Genomic DNA, 12,147 nt, shown 5'->3' on the forward strand with positions numbered 1-12,147 from the left:
GAGAAGATGGATCTCAAAATCATAGTCATTTTTGCAAAGGGTTCAAACACACAAAAATGCTGAATAACCAAAGAATCTGTGAGGACCTGAAGGATTTCTTGGAAGAACATTAGGCAGTTTATCTGTTCAGGACAAACAAGAAACTCATGAACAACTCTCACTAAACATAAACAAACAAACATAACATGCATTTTGTATGATCCATCTTATTTTGGTAAAATAATTAACATTTTGCAGATTTTGCAAGTATGTAAACTTTTGACTTGAACTGTATATACATACATACACACACACACGCATATATACATATGTCCACACATATATATATATATATATGTGTATATATATATATTTGTGTGTATGTGTCACCATAAAGTGAGAATGGACAACTCTTATTTTTAATGAATATTGCAATTTTTATTATAAAACATTTAAAAAAATCATTGTTTTTATAAATAAACATATCAGTAGTGTAATCTATTCTATACACTAGTTTACACTAGTTTATAGAACTCTATACACTAACAGGGTGCACATAAGTGGTCAGCAAGTGCGCATGCATGTTCAAATAATGCAAAATGCAAATGCAAACAAGTTCAGACTGTTAATTTGCATCGCAGGTAATAATGCACAATTAGCCTACTAACTGTATAAAGTGTAAGATTTCTATATAGGGAGCTGAAATCATATATCAAACTCACTATCCTCTGCCATTATTAAAGCACAATGCAAAATTTTTGACATTTCAATACTGATAATTTGGCACAATTGTATGTACAGTATTTTTTTTTTCTGCTGACTAAAGCTTAAATTACTGTGAATTCTAACATTTAACTTAACTTTAATTTTAACAACCTATGCTAATATGTGTGAAAAGCAGCACAATCATTTCACGACAGCAGAATTTTTTAACAAAAGACTGATTGTGAGGAATGAAAGTTGGAGATAAAGTTTTTTTAATTAATATAATTAGAAACATATACAAAAAAAAAACAACAACAAAATAATCTTAAGAAACACTAGATGCTTACAGCAGCAAAGGAGTTTCTTTCAGGTAGGGTTTTATTTATTTTAAACCCTTTACTATACACATTTTTTTTATATAAAAAATGACTAGTGTATCTTATGTAGTAATAAATATTACAGCAATAAAAGGAAAATGTAATAAATGTTACAATTGCCCCCGGTCTCCTCTACTATTTGCAGGGAACCCACCAAAATAAAACCTTGCTGATTTTAAATTTGAAAATGATGAAAATTGAGTAAATATAAGCATTTTATTTTAAGTTTACTATAAAATAATTGTACTTTTATGTAATACTTCCTTTTTATTTTAAAATATAATAGTTTTATCACACTTTAGTATTTTGTTTATTTCATTGAAAAAAAACTAAACAAATAAAGTGCAATAATATTATTATCACTATTATTAATTTAAAAAAAAAAGTTTATTATTTTATGCATACACTATGTGCACTATGTGCAGTGTGAGGACCAAACCAAATTTCCTTGTGCTCTTATTAGAACCAGGCTGAAAAACTTATGTGCACCCCGACTATACACTATTAGTAGTGTTATAGTGACACCCAATGGACAATGGCAATAACAACAGCAGCTGTAACTGGAAGAATGCCTGCAAAAACAAAAAACAAAAAACAAAACAAAACAAAACAAAACAAAACAAAACAAAAAAAAAACAAGATACATGAACATGTGGAATTATTTTACGATGCATGCAAACGTATAGTAGCTAATTGTTTAGTTTTGCATTCTTACTCGATGAAAGGGTTGATGCAGAATTTCCAGGCTCTGAATAAAAAAGTCTGGGATAAAAAAAACAATTATTTGATTTTAGGGTGCAATCATGAATTTGTTTTCATATATAAAAACATGAGCTTAGAAAACTTTGATTAAATACATTTACCAGATTTGTACTCTCCGTCGCAACTGGTAGCTTAAAAGAAAAGAAAAAGCGATTTAATAAATACTGACTTAATGATAAAGTACACTATAACTACATTACAAATTACAGCTTTTGACTCACATTCTTGGTCTTTGGCGCACCTGTTTTCATCTATAAGAGAAACAGATGTTATGATATATACATCAAAAATGGAAAATTTTCATTTCCAGTGCTGAAAACTTTTTGAAACTTATTACCAATATTTAGATTATGTGTCTCTTCAGAATCCTTCAGACATGTGAGTTCGATGTCTGCTGGCCACTTTATGCAGGTTTTGCCATCTTTCTTGTGGACATGACATGATCGGGCTGGTTCGCCAGTCTTACAAACTGGGTCACGTTCAGCCATCATCCTAAAGCAAGACACATTTTCTGCAGTGTCTATAGATGCCACTTTGAAGTTGCATGTACCTACAAAAAAACAGAATTTGAGAAAAATTGCTATTGCAATTTAACAGCAAAATGTTTGTCTAACAGTCACACTGTCTTTAATTCACTATATAGCCTACTGTTTATTATTATTAACAATGCACTCTGTTCAAATCAGACATTATAGACATCAGATGTAAAATTAAAGTCCCCCTGTAGTGAAAATCCACATTTTTATGTTGTTTGTTTGTCTATGTAGTGTTTTTAACATGCTTTTAGACAAACTATGTGCCAGTCCATTAATCAACACCATTCAGCTCCGCGTATTTCTCCTTAAAACTGCAGTTTCCCAAAGGCTGTCCCAGAAATGAGGTTTTAACATAGACTGTAAAAAAAATATGGACGTAGTGTCCGTGACGTCACCCGTAGGTTTCTGAAGAGCATTTTTGAAGCTCTTGGTGGGCGGGAATCAGCCGTCGCCATCTTGGAATTGCGTCACTGTACGTCACTCCCGGATAATCGAAAATGGGCAAATAGGCGGGACGTGGGTGGACCTGGTTGCTGAAACCACGCCCGCCGAGCGCGACGGTGGTGACAGCAGCGGCAATCCACCTGTCACTCAAGTGGGCACGCCCTAAATTATGCAGAACTTTAAGGCTTAGCATAAATTAAACGGATTTGAGTTATAAAAAAAAATAAAAAATTCACCCCCTCACAAGCGTCAAAAATTTTTCACAAGGGGAAAAAAAAATTCCCCGAAAGATTTTTCTTTAGCCCCGAATGTTTTTGTATGGCTGTATGATTTCCGAAGAATTCACGGAATTTGTCAAAGTTTGAATGAATTAATCGAAAGCCGGTCATTACACTTCAATCAAATCGCGATATGGACTAGTATCTGAAAATATTATGCCGCAAAATTACATTTAAATATAAATGCTGCATGTTCTGCATGTCTCTTCATGAATAAATGGTGCACACGCAGGCGCGGTTTCCTTTACTACACCCAAGCCCTCGCGGTGATTTCAGCGTCTGCCATAAAAATGCATTAACAACATCTCAAGATCTGCTCTGAGAGTACTTAGTGAGCAGTTCACTGTTTCATTTGAGTAAACCAGGGTTATATACTCACAGAAATGTAAAGGTATTCACGGAAACCCGTCATAATAAAAGTTTAGCTTGTAGACATTGTGGCAGAAATACATTACTATCATTCAGTAGAATGCATGTACCTACAGTACTACTACTACTGTTGAAAAATTAATAAAACTTTGTTACACAATATTCCTTCCATCTTTTAAATTGTATTAGTACATCCCCTTAATTTGCCAAATATAAAATGTAATTTTCATGAATTAAAAGATAAATTCATATTTTATGACTTTATTTCATAACCAGAAAAAAATAATAGGGAATAGGGCCCTATTTTTGCATACAACTATATATTTGTTAAAGTTGTAAATACATTTTCAAATGTATTATTTTTATTTGTCTAACATATTTTTGTAATGTTATAATTTTGTTATAATACTTTGATATGTTTGCTATTTGCAGTGATTACTATTTACTATTGTTCATAGTGTGACAATGTCTTTAAGCCCCGGTTTAATGCCCCCGGACCCCCCTAGAAGGATCCAGGTTCAACCACTTGTCTAACAAAATCTTATGTGAGCATGATGTGAGCTCCCACCCACCACCACTAGCCCCTGATGTTTTGGCACCAGCCCCGGATGTTTTAAAATCCTAGAAACGTCCCTGCCTAGTTTGTGTAAGTAAATTTATTTAAACTGGTTGTTAAAAGTTCAAAATTGGTTGTTATATCCTGTAATTGCTAAAGTTAGGCATTTAGGGGTACAACAGCCTGGCAGCTTTTTGCATAAAAAAAAAACAAAAAACAGTAACCACAGTATTTGTAGTAAAACTGCAGTAACAACAAATTTACCATGGTTAACACTCTCTCTTTTGGCTTGCTTCCTTTTACCATGGTTAACACTACAGGAACATTATTTCAACCATAATATTTGTAGCAAAAACCATGGTAATAATAATTAATAATACTAATAATACTACTACTAATTATTATTATTAAACATTTTAGTACTTATGTAACACCATGGTTGTTTTTCATCAGGTACCCTCCAAGGTACACCTTTGTACCTTATCTACCCTTAATGCGTGTGTACTTGTATGGTACTAGTATGCTCCCTGGCTTTTAGGGGTAAAGAAAGGTGCGCCTTTGAGGTTACTGCCTAGTAAAGAGCTAAAATACAAAATTTTAGTACATTTTATTTCTGACAGTGTTATCAAAAAAAAAAAACGCTTATGAAATGTTTAAAAATCTTCAACTCTTCTAATAATTTAAAAGATCAGTTTAGTTTAGAGGTATCAGTATCGGTATTGATATCGACGATATTTGGCTTAAAAAAATCGGTATCGGATCGAAAATAAAATACGAGGTATCGCCCATCCACCACATGAAACAAGGAAATATTTTTGCACAAATGGTTCACTAGAAAAAAGAGTTTTGATGCTGATCTGCAAACAGCAAGACCCAGCATCTGCTATACCGTGATGCATTTTTGCAGCTAAAACCACAGCGTCTAATTGTCAGCTGTGGGTAAACCTCTTACCTTTCTGTCTACACACAAAAAAACACCTGTCCCTGCAGAAGTTTTCTCATCTTTGTACCTTTCTCGTCTTTGTATTTACCCCTAAATTATACATATTAGTATTTTAAAAGTACATAATAGTACCTTTTGAAAGGGTACTGCCCCAATGAAAGGGTTTTTTTTCTGATAATGTAATCTGCAGTAAAACACAAATTTTCTTGGGTTTTGATTTTAATTTATGTATAACTGAACAAAAAGGCCAAATAGCTTAATGACAATTACATAGGCCAATAAAAAATGTAAAATGAAATTACCATTTTGTTGTGCATTACAGCAAGGAAGCAGGCAAAAAATCAGCATCTGTAAAGAGATATACAGCACACGTGATACAATAGACATGGAACTGAAACTAATTCCTCCTCCTACTGCTTTTATACATTCAAATGTTTTGTGGACATTCACACAAAAGCTAGTCATTAGTCAGGGGGTGACATTAAAATTACAAACTTTTTGACATCTGGTCCTCTTTCACCTAATATTTACCTGACGTACCCCTGAGATTTTAAAATAAATATTTTAATAATTAAGAATCACATTTGCATGTTCATTGGTCCTCTGATGTTGGTTATGGTCACATGACATGCAGCAAACAAATAAAATATTTCATTTTTTAAGTAAGTTTTGCTATTTTGATTGATTTTATAATTATTTATTTTATTTAAAAATTTTTATTTAATCTTTTTTTATTATTAAACTCATAAACCCCTTGTAGTTCATTCACTAAACACCAATGCACTTCGTGTTAATAACAACAAATGGAATATATTTTCGTACTCTCTGTATTTTTATGTCTGTATGGTACAGTATTATCATATTGTGATAAACAAGTTAGGTCAAAAGTAATCAAAAAGTAGTCAAAAAGTAATATATTGCCTAAAATGTGTAATGTAATGGATTACCTTACTAATTACAATTTTTGTAATGTAATTTGGAATTAATAACGGATTACAATTTGTATGTATGTAATCTACCCAGCTGTGTATGTATGTAAATATATATATTACATACACCTTGCAGAATTGGCAAAATGTTAATTATTTTACTAAAATAAAAGGAATCATACAAAATGCATGTTATTTTTTATTTATTTTGCATTTAAAATGCAGAATGAAGATGTGTACATTTTTCTTATTTTGCCTAAATATCTTTTTTTTTTTTTTTTTCATTTAAGATTTCACTTTACATGTTTCTCAGAGGACAAAATAAATAAAATATAATCTGATCTTCAAACTCTTAATGCATCATGTATCAGTGGGTGTTTGAACCTTCTGTAATAGTTGTCTATGCGTCCCTCAGTTGTCTCTTTAGTTTGAAAAGATGGATCTCAAAATCATACAGTCATTGTTGGAAAGGGTTCAAATACACAAAAATGCTGAAAAACCACAGAATTTGTGGGACCTTAAGGATTTTTCTTAAGAACAGCAGGTAGTTTAACTGTTCAGGACAAACAAGGGACTCATGAACAACTATCACTAAACAAAAAAAAAAAAAAAAAAAAAAAAAAAAAATAGCTGTGGATCATTCTGGTAACAAAGTATTAAGAATCAAGTGTATGTAAACTTTTGAACAGGGTCATTTTTATAAATTCAACTATTATTTTTCTCTTGTGGAATATATGTAAACGTCTTTAATGTGAAATATCTTATTCAGGTCAGTGATAAATAAAAAATAACATTTTTTATGATCCCTTTTATTTTGCTAAATAATTAACATTTTTCAAATTCTGCAAGGTGTATGCAAACTTTTGACTGCAGTTGTACAATAAATGTACAAAAATGCATTTAATTGCTCAAAAGTGAAAACAAAGACGTTTATAATCTTACAAAAGTTTTAGCCAGTTTTTTAGGCTCATCGGAAATACACGACTTGGACTGCATTTCTGCAAAACTGCACCCTGGGCAATATATTTTAGGCTTTGCTGTTGTTCCTTTTCATTTTGCAGCCATTTTGATGAAACCAAAAAACAATGTTACTAGCACCACTTGTAGTCTGAAATCTTATAGTTTAGTGAAATGTACCCTGAGCAATATATTTCAGGTTTTGCAGAAATGTAAGCAGTCACCATCCTTGTTAGATGTTAAATGTTACATTAATAACAGTAAATTAGGAATAATTGAACATCCAGGGTGGTGCTTGAAGTACTTAAATGAAGTCTTTTTTCAGTTTTTTACTTTATTTTGAAATTAAAAAAAATATAAAAACAATAAAACAGGAAGTGCTCACCAGTGTTGTTTACATCACTAAGGAAATACATATACTGCAGTCATGGGCATGTCAGGACATGTCACAACTGATAGCAAATGACAGATGCCTGCAGTCATTATATGATAATCATTATATGATCATTTATTATGAATTTTGGCAACAGTTGTTGTGCCAAATATTTTTATAAAAAGTTTAAAAGAACAGGATTTATTCAAAATAAAAATCTTTTCTAACAGTACAAGTCTTTACAATCACTTTTTATCAATTTAACATATCCTTGCTGAATAAAAGTATTAATTTCTTTCAAAGTTCTTTCAAAAATGTACTGAACCCAAACTTTTAACAGTACTGTATATAGTTAGAAAATATTTGTTCTTTTTATAAATTTTATTCATTTAAATGTTTTTTTAATTAATAAAAAAATTAATAAAGCACAGCTGTTTTCAACATTGATAATAAATCAGCATTTTAGAATGATTTCTGAAGGATCATGTGACTGAAGACTACAGTAATGGTGCTGAAAATTCAGCTTTGCATCACCTGAATAAATTCTATTTTGACGTATATTGAAATAGAAAATAACTATTTTAAATTGCAATATTTCAAAATGTATTTTTTAATAAAAAAAACTCTAAATTTGTATTTTTAATCAAATAAACGCTAAACATTGAAACAGCAGTGTAGAAATATTTTTAAGACCTTAAATATTGAAACCACTCGTGATTATTTCACTCCGTTTTCGATTATCATACCCTTGTATAATTGTTATTTTTAATATGAATTTTAATAATTAAAAATAAAACCTCCATGTTTAGGACAAAGGTAAAACAATAAAATATATACATAAAATGGACAGCATGATACAACAGCAAAAGATTAATTATATAACCTGTTTAAATATAACCTGTTATATACACTTTTTTAGTGCATTACACTGTCGCATCAAACCTCAAAGTATAAAAATGCCAGTTTCACAAATGAACTCAAACCAAGTCTCACCAAAAGGGACAATTTGGGGTTTTCTTAAAATGAATGATTCTGTAAGGTTCTTAAATTGTTGTCATTCTGTTGAACTCACATTAGCAATTTACTTAGCATAGATTATATTTGAAACACAATGGAAAATTTACCATCATTTAGCAGTAAAAGTAACATTTCTGATATATTTCCTGGAAAATTTTTCATTGACCATAATGTGCAACACATGACTAAAAGCTGCACTGTCTGATAGATGCAAGTCATATATTCTACATCACTTTAAAGCATCCGTTATTTGATTTTTAAGCATTGTTGAGCATTATTAGAATCAACTGCAGTAGTGAACATGTCAGGACGTGTCCCATGACTGATAATAAAAGAAAGATGTCTGCTGATGGTTGATTCCTATATCTATATTCTGGAAAGATAAATATGGCATCCAAAACAACACACAATCAAAGACTCAACACGCCTAACCTCTCCACTGGACAGACACTAACCACAAGAAGGTAGATTTCAAATTAATGTTGAAGTTAAGACATTGCAATTCATGCACCACCATGTTGGGGAACGCCCAAATTCGACAGGAATGGCATGGATCAAAAAATCGTTACTCTCACTGGATTCATTGCTCAGCTTTTACAAAAATGAAAGAAGATGTACAGTAACAGGAAGTAGTGACTCGTTCGCTAAATAAATGAGCTTCACCCGCTTATTACTCACTCCTTTTTGCAAAACCTGTATGACTGTTTACTTCTGGGGAACAAAACTTGTTTTGAAAAATAAAGTAAATGGGGTCCAGTGTTGTTCAAAACACCATTATGTTTTGTGTTCCACAGAAGAAAGTGAAATTTTTACACTCAAGTTTTTGAACTGAGGACATCCACATCCTTGGCAAAGACCAACATTCATACTTGCAACTGCAACATTTCATACTGCAACTGCAACTGATTCTTCTCCAAGATCTGACCAGGCAACACGTGTTTTCTCTAAGCAGAACTACTAATTAACTAACTCATTTTTCAAAATGACTCTATACTGGCACCGATCGCTATTTAATTATCCATTATCTGTAACATCTCTGACTCAACTTTAACACTAGCGTGTTTCAAACAATTATTTCCATATATTGTGTGAAGATGTAGTCAAAGATTTTATCTCTACATATTATGTTCAAACGTATTAGATTAAGTAAATGAGTTAAGTCTTTTAGGTGTTAAAAAATAACTGATGAATGTATGCAAAGAAAAATAACTCACCATTCCAGTATTTGCAACTTGAAGCATGATGACAGTTTGAAATAGCTTGCACATTTGAAGCCTACTTAAGTGCCCACCTCTTTTTTTTTTTTATGTGGTTCTTACTTCCTACCAGTGACGTCACGACATTCACAAATGCTTGTTGCATAATCATTGATGACTGGATATAAACCATGACACCACGGCACAGTAATTAAATCTGATTATGAGGTGTTTATAACCACTTGTTCAAATGTAAAACATTTGCATGTCAGCATTTCCACGTACTCACGGTCTATGCAAGTTCTCTGTTGGAATCTGTGATAAAACAACAAAATGTCACCCAGATATTTGCATGTCATTTCCCACCAAATGTTACACAATACTATGGTTTGTGCACACTGGGTTTTCCATTATATGATGTCCTTCAGTTGATGCTGCATGTTAAAATAATATCAACATGCTTTTCGACAATTTCTCTGTACACTACCAGTCAAAAGTTTTTGAACAGTAAGCTTTTTAAAGAGTTCTTCTCTGCTGCCTGCATTTATTTGATCCAAAATACAGCAAAAGCAGTAATATTGTGAAAAACCTTTGCTATTTAAAATAACTGCTTTCTATTTGTATATATTTTAAAATGTAATTTATTCCTGTGATCAAACAGAGTCATTTTTTTAGGAATATTTATAGATCAGCATTTATCTGAAATAAAAAGCTTTACATTATAACGTTACACATTATACACTATATCATTCAAAAGTTTGGAGTCAGTATATTTTATTTCATTTGGAGAAAAAAATAATAGAAATTAATACTTTTATTTAGCCAGGATGCTTTAAATTGTTCAGAAGTGATGATAAAGACATTTATAATTTCGCAAAAAGATTTCTATTTCAGATAAATGCTGTTCTTCTGAACTTTCTATTAATCAAAGAAACCTGAAAAAATTCTTCTCAGCTGTTTTCAACAATAATAATAATAATAATAAATGTCTTTTGAGCAGCAAATCAGAGTATTAGAATGATTTCTGAAGGATCATGTGGCTGGAATAATGATTGAAATCACAGGAAAACAATACATTTTAATATATATTCAAACAGTAAGCAGTTAAATAGTAAAATATTTTTAGAAAAGTACTGTTTTTGGTGTACTTTGGATCAAATAAATGCAGGCTTGGTGAGCAGAAGAGACTTTAAAAACACTAAAAGTCTTACTGTTCAAAAACTTTTGACTGGTAGTGTATATTGCATTTTTAGGGATATAACAATGTACAAGTAAGTTTTAAAAAGTTACATAGTTCTAGTTTATTCACAGCATGCACATTCCAAAGCTGTTTGTCCTTCGTGGCTTGAGGTTTCTTGTCACTTCCTGCTTAACACCCATTGTAAGATGACTACATTTTCCAATGTAAGATCTACAAATAGATTTCTCTCTGGAATGTGAAAAGAAATAAAAAAAGACTAGCCTGCTGGAAAAACCCACTTTATATCAGCTTAGGCTGGTCTGTTGACTGGTTTAGTTAGCTGGTAAGACTGGGCAGGGTGTATTGTAGTTGAAAATGACCTGACATGGTTTGAATCCTTTCACCATAATGGAAATACAGAATGGAAATACGTTTTTATCTTTTTTTAACTATAAGGGAGACAAAGCAACTCATTTACACTACTGTTCAGATGTTTGGGGTCGGTAAGTTTTTTGTCTTCACTGCATTTATTTTATAAAAAATACAGTAAAACAGTAATATTGTGAAATATTTTTACAGTTTAAAATAACTTTACTATTTTAATATATTTTAAAATGTTATTTATTCCTGTGATGGCAAAGCTCCAGTCTTTAGTGCCACATGATTCTTCAGAAATGACTATAATATGCCGAGTTGGTGCTCATACAGCACAACATTTCTTATTATCAATATTGTGGTTGAGTGGTGTGATACTTTTGTGGAAGTCATAATGCAATTTTCACATTACAATACATTAATGATGTCTTTACAAAAGTTTGGGATCAGTAAGATATTTAATGTTTTTAAAGAATTCTCTTATGCTCATTTACTTGATGAAAAATACAGAAAAACAGTAATATTGTGAAATATTACTAGAGTTTAAAATAATGATTTTTGTTTTAATATATTTTAAAATATAATTTATTCCTGTGATGCAAAGCTATACTGTGGTTCAGTTGTGTGTGTATTTTTTTGTGGAAGTCATAATACATTTTTTTTTTACATTACAATACATTAATAATGTCTTTACAAAAGTTTGGGATCAGTAAGATTTTTAATGTTTTTAAAGAATTCTCTTATGCTCATCAAGGCTGCATTTACTTGGTGAAAAATATAGAAAAAAACAGTAATATTGAGAAATATTGCTACAGTTTAAAATATTGGTTTTCCATTTTAATATATTTTAAAATATAATTTATTGCTGTGATGCAAAGCTGAATTTTCATCACCATAACTCAGTCTTCAGTTTCACATGATCCTTCAGACATCATTCTAATATGCTGATTTATTACTTTTATTATTAATGTTGGAAACAGTTGTGCTGCCTAAATTATTATTATTATTTTTATTTTTTATTTTTTTGATTTTTATTTTTTTTTTTTTTTCAGGATTTAGGAAAAAATCTTAAATAATCTTTAGTTTAAAAGAACAGAATTTATTCAAAAAATCTTTTCTAATTTAATCTTTATAATAAAAAATTTAAAACATCCTTGAAATAAAATTTATT

This window comes from Labeo rohita, chromosome 12, assembly GCF_022985175.1.
Source record: "Labeo rohita strain BAU-BD-2019 chromosome 12, IGBB_LRoh.1.0, whole genome shotgun sequence".
NCBI lineage: Eukaryota > Metazoa > Chordata > Actinopteri > Cypriniformes > Cyprinidae > Labeo > Labeo rohita.